The 20,373-nt window shown below is 48.8% G+C and overlaps 1 protein-coding gene across 1 annotated transcript in view; it reads right to left on the bottom strand.

Moving 5' to 3' along the window:
* XYLT1 (xylosyltransferase 1) overlaps window positions 1–20,373 on the bottom strand; it is a 318,736-nt gene that overhangs the window by 48,895 nt on the left and 249,468 nt on the right. The gene's annotated exons all lie outside the window — the stretch shown is intronic.

The following is a 20,373-nucleotide window of genomic DNA, read 5'->3' as shown; positions in this document are numbered from 1 at the left end:
AGTAGCACCTGCCTCCCCGACCCCTCTCCCATCACATCACTCTACTTACATCATAATCTAATCACTATCTGAAAGGACTAAATGTGCTTACATTAGGATGTACGCTCCATGAGGACAGTGAGTAATCAAACTCACTCATCACTGGCACGTAGTAGGAGGTACACTAATGTTTGTCAGATGAATGGATGAGCTTGAACTGACTCCTTCATGTGCATCTTGAGGAATGACTGAATCAATGAATGAGTGAATCCATAACCCCTGGGCTGCTGATTGAGAGAGCTTTACAAAACAGGAAGTGCAATACAAACCGGTGACACCGTTCCCAGCATTGTTACCCAAAATTTATTGCCATCAATCTCGGCACTAGCAGTGTAGTCACAGCTAATCAGCTTGTGCATACAGCTGTGACAGTGTTTTAAAAGGCAGTCACACAGGTCTCCATCTGCCAGAAACGCAGTCGCCTTTTACGCTGAATAAACCCAAACAGGTAAACGGTGCTGAAGTGACAGCTCCTTTATCATCGGCTTCTCTGCTCAGGGACTTTTACTTAGAAGGAAAGGGTTAACCATTGTTTCAAATCGGTAGAAGAGCTGAAGGCGCATCTCTGGGAAGAGAAAGGAGGCTAGACCTTTGGGGGACAGGTGGGTGCCTTAGAAAGCGATGCCTGTGCTCTACAAGCAGAAAGGGCTGGGGACAGATTCCAGCTCCACCCTGACCCAGCTGTGTGTCCTAGGGTAAGTCATTCAACCTCTGAGGGGCGGCTTTCACCTGGCTGCCCTGAACACAGTAGGTATACATACTGATGGATAACTGGGTGGACTTAAAGGGCATATAGTAGGTGCACAAGAAATGCAAGATGCTCTGCTCGGCCTCCCACCACCCAGTCCGGGCTGCCCCCACCTCTCCCCCCCCTTCCCCCCCCTTTCATTTCCTTGCATCACCCGCAGTCGTGCCACTCCAAGCCCCTGCTCTCTGATTGGACAACTCTTGTTGGCCAACTCATAATTCCAGCGGAGGGGGACAGAGCAGTTAAGAGATGCAGTGGAAACGAGCACCGCCGACATCCAGGAGTAATTACAGAAATCAACACCACTTCAAAACCGGCTGTTCTAGTGGCGACAGATGCCAGCCAGAAAACCCCGGTGTGCCTGCAACAAGGTACATCCGCCCAGGCACAAACACAGAAAGCTCAGCCCCGAGGATGCGCACGGAGGCGCATCCCAGGGCCGCAGACAAAAGGCCAAGCCCACGTGTCTGTCCGCACATGGAGCATCTCCACAAGCAGGCCAGGGAAAGCCCACGCGTGCCTCACGCCTGGTTACAGGCAGCTGTGGGCAGAGGGCCTCTCGAAGCTGCTGGAGAGGTGGAAACTGAAGCAGCCTGGAAAGGAAGGGAAAGCCGGTCTCTCTTTCCAAACCATGGAGGCCCATTCCGTCTCCGTGTCTCAGCAGTTCCTCTTTACCAGCCCCCTCGCTCCAGTCTGCGACAGTTCATTATTGTCCCCCTGATGAATACGGGGACAAGTTAACCTCGGAATGGGTCCCTGGCCGCAGGAATAATAAATAGGGCCTCTCAGCAGCCTCAGTGGGAGGATTGGAGGGGCCGGGCCGGGGCTTCTGGGCCCCCTCTCGCCAAGCCTCAGTCCTCTCAGGGTCAGCGGCTGCGGCTCCGTTTGGCAGCCCCAGAAAGCGCCTTTCAGGGCTCCGAGCTGGGGCCATTTTCACATTTACCGCTTCACCGCGTCCCCATCTGACGGGGATGAATAGCCATTTAGCGAATTTACTTAGCGATGCTTCCACATGAAATCGTCTCAAAAGATGACATCTTGGGGGAGGGCGGGCGGACGGGGAGGGGGCTGCGGATTCCAGGCCCAGAGCTGGTGGGGAAAGCCGATTTTCAAAGCACAGTGCTGGGTCCTGGCTGGGCTGAACAGGGAGGGGACCCCACCTCCCCATTCCAGGGTTTAGAGCCTGTCCCCGCGCGCTAACGCCTGTCCCCCAGCCCTTCTGCCCGGGGGACGGAATTCGGCTGGGGACCAGGTTTCCCTTTTGTGGCTTTCAGATGCCTGTCGTTAACTGCCTACATAATATTTAGTTCTCCCTGGATAATTAACAGCTTGCGATCTGTTGTCATTTTACCCAGTTCCCGACTCTCTCCCACTCTCCCCTCTCCACACACGCATTTCTCACTGTTCCTTTCTGGTGGAGTCATTTGCCAAGTGACTCGCACAGCTCATCACCTGTGTCTGTCTCCTCCCCAATTTCCTTCCACCTTTTGTGGAAACTCTCAGAAGACACATCTATGCCAGTTCCTCTGACTCATGGTGGGGACTCACTGCTGTGGCCTTTGGAGCCACTGGGACATCGTTATGGAAATATGTAAGTAAATAAATATTACAATAAATAATTTATTTTAAGATACATTTATTTTAATGTAAATAAACTTATTGGCACCACATGGGAACCTCGGTTGAACGGAATAAATACGTGAACAGTAAAATGAGCTCCTGAAGCACAACCATTTATGAACTGTCCACCATGCCCGAGGCCCCAGGCAGATTTTTGCTACGATTTATTGCATTTCATAGTCACAAAGAGTCTCTAAAATGGGAGTGTCATTCCCATTTTACAGATGGGCAACTGAGACTCAGAGAAAACACCCATTTAATGAACAGTGCAAAATTGGAATTGAAACTTGGTTTCGAATTCAAAGCTTGTGTTCTTTGCTTCTAGATGGCTTCTACAAATGAATGAGTGGATGAGTGAGTGAATGAATGAGTGAACAAAGACAAAACACACAGCTGTTCCAATGCCTCCTTATTCAGAGCCTGGTCTGGGGCCCAGCAGCACCGGCCCCCTGCTATTAGACATGCCCTACCTCAGCTGCATCCAAGACCTACTGAGTTAAAATCTGCTTTTTAACAAGACTCCCAGGTGATGTGTGTGCCCTTTAAAGTTTAGGAAGCACTGCTTTAAGTCAAGCATGAATATTGGTAGTTAATTCTCTTCCCCTTTCCTTCTTCATCATCTCCCCATGGTCCCTTCCTGAGAGCTCAGACTTCAGGCAAGTTACTTTCATCTCAATAAGCCTCAGGTGTTGGGCGTATTAAATAAAAGAATGCATGTAAGACCCGTGCGGTAGCATCCAGCCCACAGTAAGCCCTTGATAAAGGTTAACTGCTATTTAATAGTGGTATTATTGCCATCGTAAGCATCAGACGCTTAAGACATTTTGCACTGGGGACAGCAATATAAAGACCCAACCTGATTTGAACTTGGAAGGCTTTCTGTGCGTCATACCCACAAATTTTCTGCAGAGCGTGTTTTGGGAAATGCCCCACAGAAGGGAAGCTGTCTACGGTCTCCCAGCTGGCATCACAGTTAGGAACTGGCTCCCAGAGGCCACAACACTGTTGTGTATGTCTGATGTGCAAATGGCTCTGGGCATGAAGACCCACAGGAGGAAGGCGTAGAGCTCGCAGGTCCTTGGGCACCCAGAAGCCCAGCCACAGCCCAGCCTGTCTGCTGGTAGCACGTGGCAGGGCAAGGAGGGGATGGGGCCTGCTCAGCCTCACTTGGAGGGAGCCAAACACAGAGCCACGTGCCCTCCCTTGGTTCCCTCCTGCCCACCGCGTTGTGTCCTGGCACCCCTTCCCTGATACCAGATGTGGAGATCCTGCCAGAGGTGCTCACAGCGGATGGTGAGGCTGACAGTGCTCCGGCAAAGTTCAGCACAGAGTTTCTGTGAATGTCAGGATCTAGGATTTCAACCCCCTGATGCTGCCAGGTAGGTATGCCCACACCCCAGAGGACCCCAGATTTAGCCCTCCTGGATGCACTGGGCAGGCCATTTGTGGAACAGAGATGTGCGTGAGGGGCAGTGGATGGAGGCCTGTGGAATCGGGAAAGCTGAGCATCGAGGCACCTTCAATCTGAGCTCAGAATACACTCCAGTATTTCTCCAGCTTCTTCCACTAGTGTATCATCTGTACAGTTATTTCCTATGTATGTTCAACTGAAGTACCACCTTAGCATTACCCTAGGCAGCAATATTTGTGGTAGCTGATATACCCTTTTATTCTTCAAATTTTAAATTGTGGCAAAATACGCATAACAAAATTTGCCATCTTAACCATCTTCAGTGTACAGTCTAGTTGTAATAAGAACATTCATATTGTTGTGCAACCGTCACCACCATCTATCACCACAACTCTTTGCATCTTGCAAAACTGAAACTCTGAATCCATTAAACAACAACTCGCCACTTCCCCCTGTCCCTGGCAGCCATCCTTCTACTTTCCCTCTCTGTGAATATTCAGAGAAGTCAAACTCTAGGGACCTCACGTAAGTGGGATCATACAGTATGTATCCTTTTGTGACTGGCTTCCTTCACACAGCACAGTGTCCTCAAGGTTCACCCATGTGAACCTTGGGTCAGAAGCTAAATAGTAGTCCATCCTTATGTACCATTTTTATGTTTTTTCCTGTTACATGTGAAAAGCAATAATGACTCCTTGTCTGTATTCCTCCTAAAGCAACTGGGCCACCAAAGACATATGGAGGGTGGTCATCTGTTCCAGGGTGCCCAGGACACAGATTTTTTCATTTTAAAATCAGACATTTGTGGGGACTTCCCTTGCGGTGCAGTGGTTAAGAATCCACCTGCCAATGCAGGGGACATGGGTTCAAGCCCTGGTCCAGGAAGATCCCACATACTGTGGAGCGACTAAGCCCGTGCGCCACAACTACTGAGCCTGCGCTCTAGAGCCCACGAGCCACAACTATTGAGCCCACGTGCTGCAACTACTGAAGCCTGCACGCCTAGAGCCCGTGCTCTGCAGCAAGAGAAGCCACCACAATGAGAAGCCCATGCACTGCAATGAAGAGTAGCCCCCGCTTGACACAACCAGAGAAAGCCCGTGTGTAGCAGCAAAGACCCAACGCAGCCAATAAATAAAAATACTTACATAAAAAATAAATTTATTAAAAAAAAGACAGTTCTGGGCACATCAAGACGAGTTCATGACCTCAGACACATGGATCTGCTGGGGGCTGTGTGACTGCAGGAGAAACATCCTCCTCCATCCTTCTATGATAAGCCCAAGAGTACAGAAAACCACGATGGCGGGAAGACCAATTGCAACCATTTCCTCTGCTTTTAAAATGATAATTATGAAACTCAGGCTACAGCAAGAGAGACAATGAAATAACAGTGGAGGCAATGATAGGGTCTAACATGTCAGTGCCTACTGTGTGGGTCAGACACTATTTTAAGCACTTTGCACCTATTAATCCATGTATCCCTCATGACGACCCTATGAAGTAGATGCTGTGGTATTTACATCCATTTTTTTTTTATTACAGAAACGGGAACATGCATGTACATGGCTTTTTGAGGTAATGATGTGTCCTGTTCTGTCTAATCAGCTGTTGGGAAAATTAATAAAATAGTCTTGTTCAGGCCTCAGAGACGGAAGCAAGCCTCTGACCGACCTGTGGCCCTGGCTGGGCTGCGCGTCTGCTTACACACCTGACAACTGCTGCTAGCAAGTCAAGCGGCGCTTATGATAAGAAAGGGAGTGGGTCTTGGAATTTCTTGAGCCCTCGGGACCTGGCCCATCCCCCCAGGTCTGGAAAATCTTGTGACTCATATGGTGAGACCAACGACATTGTTAAAGTGCATCCAGAGCTGCCTTTTTGCACACAAACTGATGGGATCAGGTTGCGGCCTGGAATTATAAGCAGAAGCCCCCAGAACTCCAATCTGAAGTCTCCCCGGTGGAGTGGACGCACTGCCTGGGATTCTTCCCGACGGAGACTCCAGACTGCTGTCGCTCGGGACTTCCCAGCGCTGCTGGGATCTGGGTGCAGGTGCTTCCCCAATTCAGTGATGTATACACCTATCTTTACTATTCTTTCTTAGTTATACTATTTCTTTCCTAGTATACCGTCATCTTTGTTAATGCAACAAACTCTCTACATTCCTGTTTGAGGGTAGAGCGGTTATTTTGCCAGTGACTCCTACGAACCTTGAAACCAAAAGCAAGGCTTTGGGGGCTTCCTAGGTGGCGCAGTGGTTAAGAATCTGCCTGCCAATGCAGAGGACATGGGTTCGATCCCTGCTCCAGGAAGATCCCACATGCCACGGAGCAACTAAGCCCGTGTGCCCAAAAAAAAAAAAAAAAAAAAAAGCAAGGCTCTGGGCAAAACGTCAGCACACACAGGAAGACGTCATCCTTTTAATGGCCGCGCGGACTCCTGTGCAATGGGCACAGCCGAGCCCCTGGTGGTGGACATTTAGCTTGCTTCCTCACTTCCTCACCTGCCTCCCCCCTTACAGGTGTTGCTCCTATGAACACCCTCGCACATTCATCTCTCCGTATGTGGGTGTGATAGATTTCTGTAGGGTTAAATTGCCAGATGTGGAACTGTTTTGAGTCTCTCTTTGCTTTCAGGGGGACACGCTACATGGACTGAAGCTGCCCTACGAGTCAGGGGCGTGGCTGGGGTTCACATTATTGCAGAGACCCCGAGCCAGCTGCCACCAGCGGCGAGGGGAGGGAGAAGGAAACTGTGAAGGGGGTGGGGCGGGGATGGAGGTGGAGAGGGCGGGGGGCTTCTCCAGCAGGCTGCCAGGCCTGGGCAGGGGCCCCCTGGCTTCCCCATGGTACCAACAACCTGTAGGACCCAAGAGAACCTTCTGTCAAGCAGCGAGGGGTTGTGGGGGGTGCAGAGAACCATCCTCCCCAGTGCCCGGGACAGCTGCTCCAGCAGGGGTCCGTGTGTCCGCTAACGGCCCGGGATTTTCAATCAGGCCCCCTGGACGATCCTTTTCAGGAGCCTGGCTAGAGTGAGGAGGGGAGCAGGCACGGGGTCTCATTCTGTTCTGTTCCTCCAGGACCTGACACACAGTAGTTGCTCAGTGGTTGTTCACCAGCACGTTTACCGAGCACCCGAGGGGAGTGCTGGCGCGCACGGTTCATGGACGAGGCTGCTGTGCCCAGCACAGCACCTGCGCCACCAGAGCCCACAAAGGCAGGGAGCATGGGCGTTCCCGTCCACGTCTGTGCCTTTGCCCGTCCTGTTCCCTCTGCCAGGAATGCTGTTCCCTATGCCTCTGTCCTGGGGGAGGCGTGGGGCAGTGAGAAAACAATAATAATGATGGCAGAAAACATTCCCTCTGCTGCCTACAAAGTGCTAAGTGCTCCTCCTCGTCTTTTAATTTCATAGTTAATGCCATCAAGCAAGTACTAGTTTATATGTGAATAAGGTGAGACACACAGATTTAATAGTTTGGCCAACGTCTTAGCAGAGATGGAGCGGAGGTTTGGACCTCATCACCCCACGGCCAGAGTGCAGGCTCTTTTCAATCCTGCCTTCCTTGCGGTGAATAGGCTGCAGTAATGTGCTTCATTTCTTCAGAAAGAGCCAGGAAACAAGCAGGTGAAGCCGCAGCCACCTTCTGAGGCCTCCTACTTCCTTCCAAGGGGATCGCTGTGGAGCTAAGTTGCACATCAAGAGCTGACACAGGTAATGCCTTCTTTCTGGGGTGTGGGCCTTTCTGCGGTGCTTGTCCACAGTCTGACCCCAGCCACCTGATTCCTCTCACTGCACTCCGTCTCACAAATGGATTCAGACCCATTTTTCCATAAGGCTTATTTCTTTTTGGGTTGGGGAGAGACACTGCCATCACTGTCCTTGACTTTCTGGATGGTTCATGCCTGGGACTTACCGAAGTCCTTTTGTCTGCTAGGAAATCTCTCAGGAAGGCCAGAACTCCAGAACAACTAGAGGAAAGGCCAAGTTCGGGGTCCTCTGAAGAAGAGGCAAGAGCAAAGGCAACTGGAGATAAGAGAAGGCAACCGCTGATGTGAACATAGTGGAAGCTCACCGCGAGACCCGAGAGCTAGGATACAGGGAAAGCTAGATGCTATAATTCTTCCTGGACCCCGTGGGCATAATTACAGCCACAGTTGGGCACCTGAGGAAAAGTGCGCTAGATGAAATGCAGCCCCAGCTTCCAGACTCCACACTAATCCATCCTCAGGGAAGCAGTCGTAAGATCTTCTAAAACGTAAGTCTGATCGTGTCCCTTCATCTACTTAACATCCTCGGTGGACACAGAGGACTCCATCCTCTGCAGGACAGTGTCCTGACTCCTTAGCAAGGCTGGAAAGTGGGTTGTCAGCTGGCTCTGCCCGTTGTCTTCAGGATGATGTGAAGTTCTCTAAACGTTCTGTGCTCTTTTGTGACTTTAAGACTTTGTCTGCTTTCCTGGGAAACAAGATTTACCACTCTGACAGGTCAGATGCCAGATCCCTGGAACCTCAGTGGGTACGGCGGTCATGGTTCCTGTCCTCTCACAGTGGGGACGGCGGTGAAGGCAGACAAATGGGGAGATTCTTGGGACAGGGTGTGAAACACCAGGTGAACTAAAGTACAAAGCATTCTGGAGGCACCAGGGGACAGCTCTTCCCCTCCACACAGGCAGACAGCAAACTAGATAACCACCAGGATAATAAAACCCAATTGCTTTTAATTGGATGTATCTTTTTGTTACTGGTGAAAACGACGCAGAATTAAAACATGCTCACTGCATTTGCAAGAACTGGCAAACCGTTTCTCAAAGCCTCAACAGTTTCACAGGACATTGGTAAAACACACATTTTTCATTTTAAGCAAACATCAGCCATTCTAAGAGGCAGGTTATCTGACGTTTCATCTGTAGGAACCCTTAACACATCAACTCTTCCTCCAGACGGCTGTAATGGAAAGGTAACTGACAAGAATCAGCACCCAGAGGCCAAGCCTGATAGGAATTCTGCTGGAACTGTGAATGAAGAACTGAATGGCCATTCAGCCATGTGTGTGAGTGTGTGTGTGTGTGTGTGTGAAGTCTATTTGATTGTATTTCAATTCTCTGAAATCTGGTTGTCCTCATATGCCACAAGACACCTCAAACGAGCAGAACATTTGGTTAACTAAATTCTGCATCCCTTTACAATAACTGATTACAGCCAGTTATTTGATTTGGTTTTTTGGGGGACAAGACAAGGCCTCCTTTGGAGGACATCAAAAGATTGAATCTTAAAAGGAAATGTGATTTACGCAGGAAAGCCAAAACTTGGCTGCAATGATAGCTGTTTTAGATAGGTGTTTGTGGGAATTACTCTCTGATCTTCGCCACTTTCTTGCTGTTTGATTTTGAGCAAGCTAGCTGAGTCTTAGTTTTCTAATCTGCAAGATGAGGATGACAGTGGCCTCCGAGTTGCCTGTGTGTTGGGGGAATGCCACACACAGAGCCTGGCCCATAGCAGGTGTTCGGTAAATGGGAACCTTCGGAGGGAAGCTCCTACATCCTTCGCTTAGAAACACAGGGGGAACGCATTCCCACTCCTTCCCAATCTTCCATCAAGCTGTGACACTCTAACTCTTACACGCCTGTGTTCCTGTTACTAATACAATTTATATATGTTCAGTTCTCCGGACTGTAAGCCACCTGAGGACGTGAACCTTGTCCGATTCATCTCTCTTCCCCCAGCGTCCAGCGCAGGCCTGAAACAGGGCAGGTTCCAGCAGCCGCGTGCCTCTTCCTCCCTGGTTGCTCATGCCCGTTTCAGAGTGGCCCACAAAGACTGCCCTGCGCATGTGCGCTGCACTCCACAACGAAGGCCTTTCTGTCCTGCCCCCTGTGCTGGTGACACCTGTCCTATGCCTTCACCTGGTGGACTCCTGCCTGTTTTTGCAAGAACCAGCCCAGTGTCAGTTCAACTGGCAAGGACTGGGGTACAAGTGAGCGTTAAACTAAATTGATCTGTATCGATAAGTTCAACTTTCCTTCTGTGTGGATGGCTAAAAACAGATATTTTATACCATTTCACATTCCCCTGGGTTCAAACAATGGCAATGACCTATGATCCATTCCAGTTCACCCCTCAGGTGTACCCAGCGCACCAACACTAACACAGCAGTATTTGAAGTGGTTACAATAATGCAGAGAGATGTAGGTTCAAGTTATGGTTCCACCACTAATCAGCTGTGTGGCCTTGGGCAGGTCATTTCATCTTTTTAAAACCCAGTTTCCTCTTCTTTAAAATCGATGATGATAGCAATACCTACACGTCATAGGGTGGCTATGAGCATTAAATGAATTAAGAGGGCATTAACTGTTGCTTGCAGCCAAACAATCCTGGCTGATACAGAAAATGGTGTCAGAAGTGGGATAATGAGTCATGGGCAGGCGAGAGCAGCAGGGATCACTCTAGGCCCACAGAAGGCTAAAATCTTAGTTCTTATTCTTTTTTTTTAATGAATTTTAAAAAATTAATTAATTAATTAATTTATTGGCTGTGTTGGGTCTTCGTTGCTGCACGTGGGCTTTCTCTAGTTGCGGCGAGCGGGGGCTATGCTTTGTTGTGGTGCGCGGGCTCCTCATTGCCATGACTTCTCTTGTTGCGGTGCATGGGCTCTAGGCAGGTGGGCTTCAGCAGTTGTGGCATGTGGGCTCAACAGTTGTGGCTCACGGGCTCTAAAGCACAGGCTCAATAGTTGTGGTGCACGGGCTTAGTTGCTCCTCAGCATGTGGGATCTTCCTGGAGCAGGGATCAAACCTGTGTTCCCTGCATTGGCAGGCGGATTCTTAACCACTGTGCCACTGGGGAAGCCCAACTCTCATTCTTGTTGTTATTATTATTACTTCTCCAGGACTAAAATCTGCATTCTGCTGGGGGTGGAATACAACGAAGATCTCTGTCTCCCAGAACTTCAGGGTTAGGTCAGTTCAGATTTCAGCCTTGGGGTGAGACTTAGCTCAAAGGACAGCTGACTGTCTCTGAGCACCTTGGCAACCTGCCAGGTTCACTAGCCTGTGCATACTAGAACAAGGTCAAGATGCAACACAGAAGAGAAGCCACACACCCCTCCATGGAAAAACAAACGCCACAGACCCCCCCTGCAAACCTCAAGCAGACACAGATTCTTGGCTCAAGAGAGATTCTGGAAGATCAGGACAGGCTGCACCCAGCATATTCTTTACCCCCAGATTTCCAAGGCTGTTTGTGTTATTTCAGAGGGCTGATGAGAAAGTAAGAAAGAAATCAGGCTATCTAAGCAGGGGACACAGGCTCTGAGGTAGTGATTTGGCAATTTTGGGGGACAGAAAACTTTGGAAATGTTTTAAAAGAGAAGTTATCCTACAGCTCAGTGGTTCTCGAGCTGCGTCTGGGGCAGCCCTATGTTCTGCTGGGCCAGTGGGGCCTCGCGTGAGGTTCTTCAGAGAGGAGCCTCTGCCAGCTACGGTGGAATTTTGAGTGAAGTTGAACTGAGAAAAGAAGATTTAGTAGCTTAAAGAGAGATGTTCAAAAATCATTAAAGAAGATAGCCAATTCAGATTCCTTTTTTTTTTTTTTTGGCAGGGAGGAGGAGGGCAGAGTATAGCATCAGACTAAACCTCAGTAGCAGGACTGGCTGAACTCTGCCCTCACTAACTGTCCGACCTTGTGTACATATGGTGTCTCTGAGCAGCTCTCTGGCCTTCTCAGGACGAGAGTCACAACAGGACACGTTTCCTAGAGCTGTTCTGAGGATAGAAGGGCTGACACATCTAGGCTAAGCACTTAGCCTGGGTGCATGGTACACAGTAAACACTTCATAAGTGTTAGCTGTGTTACTACTGCAGATGAGATTGTTTCCTTTGGTCTTCCCTCTTTATGTCTCTCTCTTCCTGCCTCCCTCCCACCCTCCCTGCCCCTCCTTTTCCCTCAACATTTGCTGAGCATTTCCTCTGCGCCAAAACCTGTGTTGCATTCGGAATTTAGCCACGAATTCAACTTTTTCAACCACTGGTATCACTGAGTTGTATGGACCCATCTCAATGGGGATAACTCAAGCCCCAGTTTTGTTTGACTATCCATGAACTCATGCATCCTGCTCGTTGGGTAAATGTTATCCACGTATAGGTACTCCTGACGTGTTTACTAGGGGTAATGTCTTAGTCCCACTCTCCTTTTGTCCTTATAGTGACAGTGTTTCTTAAGAAAAAAAAGTTTGTTTAACAAATGTCACCTGGGACTATTCCAAAGACCTGTTCACACGTGGGTATGCTGGAAAGGTGCTGGTACAGATTCATTGATCATTGATGAAGTGCTAGGTCCTTGAATACATAAGTGGTATGGATTATAAAAGAGGACTGGATTGTAAACTGTAACACAGGAGGTGTGCTACATGAGGAGAGGATTCACGTCTATTTTGTTCACATCATTATATCGTCACTCATCCAGCCAGCAGATATTTATGTTAGACCTACTGTGTGTCAGGTACAGTTCTAGATGCTGGAGACAGGGTGATGGCTGAGACCACATCTCTGTGAGAACTGGTCCCTGGTCCCCAGGGGGTCCACTGTAGGTCCTGGATTAGCTTCCCTCCTGTGTGTCGGGAATGGTACTAGTTATGTTCCATCCTTGCAAGAAGCAAGCACAGTCACTCTGATCATCTCCTGTGTTCTGAGGTTCAGGTGAGGATCCTCAGCTGAGAAAGGCTTGGCTGGCACATAATGGTCGCTTAATATACACAGGGACAAAGGCTGAATGAAATCCCCGAGGCTGTGCCAAGTCCCTGAAATGGGATTGCCAAACTCACACAGAATCCCTTTTGCACCAAGGCAGACACTTGGGCTGGTCCAGCTGAGATGAGTCCAACTGAGTGGCAGCCAGAGGTGCCACTGTCCTGCAGGGACATTGCTCTGCATCAGGTGACCAGGTTTGAAGCTTGCCTCTTTGCGTCCTTGCTGTGTGACCTTGTAAGTTACTTTGCCCCTGTGAACCTCAGTTTCCTTGTCTGAGTTGGGCAAAGCTTCACGAGCTCATGTATGTGAAAGGCTCAGCCCAGTGCTTAATTATCCTAGAGCTCTCGTTGCCTATTCCCTCAGAGGGAGGGGAAGGATGGCTGGCTGGCTTCCCCACGCACACCAGTTAGAGTCATCAGAGCTTTCCCCAGGGGCACCCGTGGCCCTTGGGAAGTCGACAGCACCCAGGAGCTCAAGAACAAAGCCAAGACCAAGCTCTCCGTGGTTGGTCCCCTTGCTGGCTCCCAAAGAGCTGAGGCTGGCAGAAAAAGGAAGCCCAGATATAGAAGCCGAAATCCCTCTTTTTCTACTTTATCTTTTTACTGTTTCTTCCTTTTCTTACATAGGTGAACCACATGTGTTAAAAAGCCAATAATACTCAGAAGAATTGAAAACAGGTGTTCAAGAAAGAACTTTGCACATGAATATTCATACCAGCACTAGTCACAGAGAGCAAAAAGAGGAAACAGCCCAAACGTCCACTGACAGATGAGTGGATGAAGTACACGTGGTCCAACCACACACTGGAATATGACACTCAGCCAGAGAATGGAATGAGATACGGACACATACTCCAACATGGATGCACCCTGGAAACATGATGCTCAGTGAAAGACGCCGAACACAAAAGACCATACATATAGTGTACGATTCCGTTTATGTGAAATGTCCAGAAGAGTAAATCTATAGAGACAGAAAGCAGATTGCTGATTGCCAGGGGCTGGGAAGAGGCGGAAATGAAGAGTGACTACTTAGTGGGCACCGGGTTTCCTTTCAGGATGATTGAAATGTTTGGAACTAGATGGTGACGGTGGATGCACAGCCCTGTGAATGCGCTAAATGCCACTAATAGTAAATTTTATGATATACGTTATTTCATCACAATAAAAAAATACCAATGGAAGCCCCAAACTTCATAGCTACAATAAGAATCATACTTGGTATGTCGTTAAGTGTTCACTATTCACTTGACCCTTGAACCACTCCAGAAGGTAGGCGGCAGTTAGCTGTATTTTACAGTGGAGCAAACTGAGCTTCTGGAAGCTTGGGTAACTTATCTAGGAACAGTTGTGATGGCGATTATGCTGATGATGCTGGTGATGCTGGTGATGCTGATGATGCTGGTGATGCTGATGATGCTGGTGATGCTGGTGATGCTGATGATGCTGGTGATGCTGGTGATGACGACTACTGAGGATGTAAACCATGTGTTCAGGCACTTGCTATATACTGACTCCTACTTCGCCTCCCCAACAACTGCACGCGCTGGGTGTTATCATCATCACCCATTTCACAGATGAAGAAGTGCAGAGACGTTAAATTACTTGTGCCAGGTTAGACGGTCCACGTATAACAGGAGCAGGGATTTGTACCTGGCCACCTGACCTCAGAATCCAAGGGCTTCACCAAAGAGGCCTGGAGGACACATGGTTTGGTCATGGAAACTGGAGGGAACGTGCTGCTGTGTCTGCCTCCCAGCCCCCTCTGTGGAGATGGGGACAGCTCAGATACCTGCCATATGACATTAGGAGACTGCATGTGACATTGGACCCTCTCCTGGCTGCAAGGGAGGCAGCGTGCAGCCAGACAGGTGTGACGTGTCACCATTCCGTGGCCTGCTGGGCCCCCAGACGGGGCCCCTCTGTATCTGTGCTGGCACCTCCAGTTAAGAGGAGAAGCAGCTGAGCCAACTTTAGGATTTACGAGAACACACCGTGGCTCACTGTTCTTCTGAAATTGACTCTGGCTCTTTAGAATGTTTTCCATTTTCATGGCAGAGAGATCTGAAAATGCCTCTAGCCGAAAGAAATAAGTAAACACAAAACCTTTCCAGTGGTCCTCAATCCAGGAAAAAAACTCAGAGATGCTTTTAGTAACCGTGGAAGTGAAAAACATGCAGTAAAGGATCAGTGGGTCTTCCATCACTTGGGAATAAATGGCAACCATACCGCAGCTGCGGTGGTACTGGACAGGATGTCAGGGCCACCCAGCTGCTCCCTGATTTCTTTCTTCCATAACGACTGACTGAGCACCTACTAGGTGTTGGGCACTGCACCCGGCACTGGAGACACAAACTAAGAGAAACAGATGTTGTTTCTGCACTCGAAAAACAGTCAACCTAGTGGATTTACCCTACTGTCACCTATTGTCACCCTATCGTCACCATTTACCAGTTGAGCACTTTCTCTGCGCCAGGCAAGGCCCTTCATATTTCACAGCTTCATCCTCACAGCAAAGGCTGAGGTAGGTGACTGATGGTTCCCATTTTACAGATGAGAAAACCGGGGTACAAAAGGATGAGCAACTTGCCCAAGGTTTCATGCCAGGCTGGATTCAGACTCTGCTGACTCCCTAAACGCACACTCTGATCCCTCTGCTACACTTCCCACAGCCTGAGCCCCGGAAAATTTCTGCCAAACAGAGATGAGAAAGAGGGTTTCTAGGTCCAGCTCCAGGTTACAGTGTCTCTCCGGAACACCCAGGGGCCTGTAGACTAAGAAAGTCACGTGGGGCAGAAAGGACCAGCAGCGAGAGAAAATAACTGTACCAAAACAACAGGGGGGACTGGCCTGATGGAAAGTAATTACCTGAGCTATAATGTACATACCCACTAGCAGAAAATATTAGCTACTGTATTTCCCCTCTTCCAGCAGCCTGGTACAGCTCTCTACTTTTTTTTCTTCCTTTTTTCCCACTGCCAAGCAATTGGTTAGGAACTAAAGCAATCTCATCATGGCACTTTCCAATAAAAAACTTTTCACAGGTACCCTGTTGCTTTTAGGATAACCCAGGGCTTCTTAACACAGCTTTCAGGGTCCCACAGCATTTGGGTCAGCCTACCTCTCCAGCCTCATTCTGCTGGCTTATCCCCTTACCACACCCTGTCCACCTAACACTCTCTTGACTTGCTGCATGGGCCATGTTCTCTCATGCCTCAGGGCCTTTGCACATGCAGTCCTCGCTGCCTGGAACACTCATCCCCTATTTTTTTCCACCCTATTAAGTTCTTTCTCTTCTTCTAATTCTCAGTTTAAGGACACTTCTCCAGGGCAGCTTTCTCTGATTCCCTAGAAGAGCTAAGGTTACATACATGTTAGTTTCCTATGTTATATGCATGTGAACTTCTGTCCTAACAATGTCATGAAGATGTAATTATTTCATGACCTAATCTACAAGGGCAGGGATGGTAACTGTCCTGGTGGTGGCTCTAACTGCAGATTCTAGCGAATGTCTGGCACATTGTATGTTTCCACTAAGCATATGCTGACTAGTCAGTCACCAGATTGACTGTACAAATGAACCAATCCATCAATAGTGAAGGTGTGTACAACTGAGTCACTTTACTGTACACCTGAAACTAACACAACATTGTAAATCAACTATACTTCAATAAAAATAGGAACTAAAGCTGATATTTCATTAGAATGCATTTTGTGGTCATCACCTTTGATTAAAAATTTCTCTCTCTTCCCAAATCAACATTGCAACCTGCAGCAGACTCATGGGACAAATTACAGACAGGGAGTCCAGACACATCTAGGCAGAAAGATGGGAGGGAACCAGACAAGATCAGCCAGATTTACAGACAGCACAACAGGAACACATGCCCGGTCGCTCTGGGAAGTCTTTGAGAAGTAGCTAGCACTGGGGCATTAGTCAGCTTGCCTGATCAGCCAGGAAAAGATAAACAAGTCTTGTGCTGTGAGGGGGAGTGGGAAGCTGGGCTAAGTCCTGAAATCCATGAGTCTCAGGATTCCATGTCATTAACTCTTTTGATTCAGATTGAGGAAGGTGGTGCAAGGTGAATGGATTGCTATGGGGCACCAGGTATTTCTGGCAGGGTTATGCAGAGAAGGCTGAGTGGTAAGCACACACAGTCTCCTCTGGCTGACACATACTGTGAAGGGCTGGATAGGCCTATAGTTACAGAGGCCCCTCTGTGAACAAAGTGCCACATCTCTGGCTGGCCCTGGTCAGGCAACACTGACAGATGAGATGCATCTCACATGCTGCTTTCTAGCTTAAGTTTAGGACTGGTAAGCCATACAGGTTGGGGGAAAACAGAGTAAAAGGAGACTGTTGTTTTAAGCCAAGTTCAGCTACCCACTGCTGGGTGGGAATCCAGGCCAGACTCCAGAGAAGGTTGATCAGAAGGCCTTGCGAATCAATACCACCCTTGCTCTATCCAGGGTCCTGAAAGTGGAAGCAAGTAGTCCATCAAAGTTGGCACCTGGGTGACAGATTCATCTGAGATAATGCAGGAAAGGCCATGCACGGGAAGATGGGTGGGTGGATAGGGAACTAAATCTGCAAAGGCTGAGACAGGTGTGTTCTGGGCAAGGCCATTATCTGAATGCGGGAGAGCTGGCAGAATGGTCTAGTGCAGGGGTCTGTGAACTATGACCCAACGCGTGTCTTTATAAATAAAGTTTTATTGGAACCCTGCCATGCCTGTTTGTTTACATACTGTCTACTGCTGCTTTATTGCTATCGTGGTAGAATTGTGTCATTGTAACACAGACCATACGGCTTGCAAAACCTAACCTAAAAGTAATACATGTTTTATTTACTATCTGGTCCTTTATAAAAAAGTTTGCTGACCCCTGCCATTAAACTGTTCCTCTTTTTTTGGTCATTCATACATTTTCCTCAAACTTTTGGGCATAAGCACCTTATCAAAGCATCCTCCTGGCCCACCCTTCTCTTTCCAATGCTGTAGTCTTCCTCAGACACATTTCTGCCTCACGCATCACCCATTCTCTTATCTATTGTTTCTCACCAGCACGAGGTGGGAGGCACACCAGGAATACGCGTTATTGACTGCTGTATCCCAGCACCCAGAAGCGTGCCCGGCTTATCTAGTGGACGCTCAATAAATAGTTGCTGAATGACTGAAGAGCCACTCACCCCTTGTATTTTGCTTTGTTAACATTTTCTTATTTAGATCAACTATTTTGTTAAAAGAACTTCAACTTCAGAAATCTGGGACATGTTAGTTTTTCCTTATATGTGTTAATATAAATAAATACTGCCATTTTCAAAAACTTGCCTGCATGTACTTTTTTTTTTTTTACATAGTTTTTTTTTTTTTTTACTGGTGTGTAATTGCTTTCCAATGTTGTGTTAGTTTCTGCTGTACCATGAAGTGAATCAGCTATATGTATACCTATATCCCCTCCCTCTGGGACCTCTCTCTCACTCCCCACCCCCTCCCACCCATCTAGGTCAATGACCTGGCTCACTGTGGCTCAGACTTGGCAAGCCCTGGCTTATGGTTAAGGATGGGTGGGTTTAAGTCTGAGCTCCACCTCGCAGTAGATGAGTGATCTTGGGCGAGTCCTTACGTCCCTGGTCTCTCAAATGGGGATGATGAGGTCCTACCTCACCAGGCAGCTGAGAGACTAAATGAGACCACAGAAGCACTTAACACAGCACCCAGCGCACACTCAGGGCTGGATGAATGGGGCAGGGACACCGGGGGAGGGGGCATCTCCTGGCAGATAGATTTATGACAAGCGGCGCCTGGGTTCTGCAGCCATCGCTCTTAATGAAGCCCGTCTCGGACACTGCCCTGCTGCTGAACGGCTGCACTGCATCTCGGCAAAGCAATTTGGATTAATGGGACCATTTAGCTGTAGGTGTCCAGAGAATGCATTGTTTAAAGTAACTTGTTAGAAACTTCCCCAGGGCGGCAAACTTTTAAACAAAGATTGACTCTGTAATCAAAAACTGCTTGGCCTTAAACCACATTCCAGCATCTCAAAGAGCACAATTACGCTCAGAAAGGGGTGGCGATGTTTGTGCCCCTGGCTGGGTTTGCCAAGTAATGTTGACTGATGAACACAATTAAATTGCACCAAGGAGATGCCTTTTCTGGAGGAGGAAAGGACACAGGAGACAGCTGGCGGCTCCTGGGGACACAATTTCCATTCCTCCTCCACAGGGGAACAAAACACTGATGTAGGATCCCACCCAGCCTCTACCCTGGGAAGGCTGACTGGCACCACCAAACAGCCTCCTCTTTACCACTCTCCGCCTTCCGACTACGCAGTGTGATGGGCACTGGGCCAAGGCCAGAATCTGGGTTCCAGGTGCTCCACCTGGACCAACTGGGGCTGTTTCACTTCCAACGGACAGGAGTTGGGGGGGGGGGAGGCAGGGGACTCTTCTACTTTGTGACTATCCCCCACGCTGCAGACCCATCCAGGTGTCAGAGCTGACCTCTGACACTTTCTGACACTGCCTGGGAGCCCTGTAGCGGCCACCAGGTTGGTCAGAGGCAGACTGCTTGAGCCTGGGGATGGGGTTGGAGCGGTGAGGTTGAAGAGGAGGTCTACAGGTAGAACTTTGCAAGAAGTTTCCAACTTCAAACTTCAAGGAGATGGCAGCTACAGAAACTCAACAGCGTTGTTCAGCCCGTTGTGGTCAAGAAGACAGATCAACACAAAGGCTCTTTTCAAACAGCCTTGCAGCTGGGAGAGGCGATGGAGGCAGGGCTGCTCAACTACAGATGCATCCAAACACAGCTCAGCTCCAGCCAAGGGCTCTCAGCTCTTGACTCTATAGGTATCAGATTTCCTCAAAGGTGTGTGGGTGCACTCTCTCTTGATCTCCGTTTCTAATATAAAGCACCAGGGTATAGAGACATAAATTACAGGAGAGAAGGAAGAAGGAGAGAATGAAGAAAGTGACCAAAGGCCAGACCATGTTTTTGGTTCAGTATTGATACCTGTTCAGGATTTTTAGCTATCATAATAACAAAAAGAGACCCATTTTGGCACTTGTAATAAATGCCCAGCTCTGCACTGGGTCCTGTGTTTTAGTATCTCTCATCTCTGTAATGATGACAGGAGGAAAGCGCTGTGGGTAGGGGCCTCCAGCCTTGCTTTCCACATCAGGCCCCCCTCTGCCCATCTCCTTAGCTTTACACAAAGGGAGAAGGAATTGATGGTACGGGTACTCAGCTGGAGAGGTTGCTTGGGCTTGGTTATTAGCAGGCTGGGTTACTGTTTGGTGAAAGCCCGCGCCTGGATTCCACTACTTTTTCTCATGTTTCTTGCCTTAAACCTCGGCTGCACCTGACCACCTGAGGGCAGAATCAGTCACACTTTTTTCTTCTGCCTCTTTCCTTCAGGCAACTAGGTGGATGCAGGAAGCTAAGGCGTCCCTGGCAGACCTGACCATCTCTCTCTTCTCAATGCCATCGCCATGGCTGAGTGTCCTGGGACCAATGTTCAGATGGTGCGAGGGATGAACACGAGGATGTATGTGGGGGCCAGGCCTGAGCCTTTGCGCTCACGCCCTGCTGTGTATCAGACAGCTTGCAGAGCTGGACCTCAGGTGGAGCTTGGATTCCTCCCTGGCCACTGGTAACATTATCATCTCCCTCTTACAGGTGAGAAAACCAAGACTCAGGAAAGGTGGATTCACCTGCCTTGAGATTGTGCAGCTAGAAGGGGAGGGAGAGAGGATTCAAATCCAGGTCAGGATGACACTGCGTGTCCACTCACGTGCCCTCGTGGAGTGAGTGAT

Source organism: Hippopotamus amphibius, chromosome 9 (assembly GCF_030028045.1).
Source record: "Hippopotamus amphibius kiboko isolate mHipAmp2 chromosome 9, mHipAmp2.hap2, whole genome shotgun sequence".
Classification (NCBI taxonomy): domain Eukaryota; kingdom Metazoa; phylum Chordata; class Mammalia; order Artiodactyla; family Hippopotamidae; genus Hippopotamus; species Hippopotamus amphibius.
This window is presented reverse-complemented; position numbering and strand designations above follow the sequence as displayed.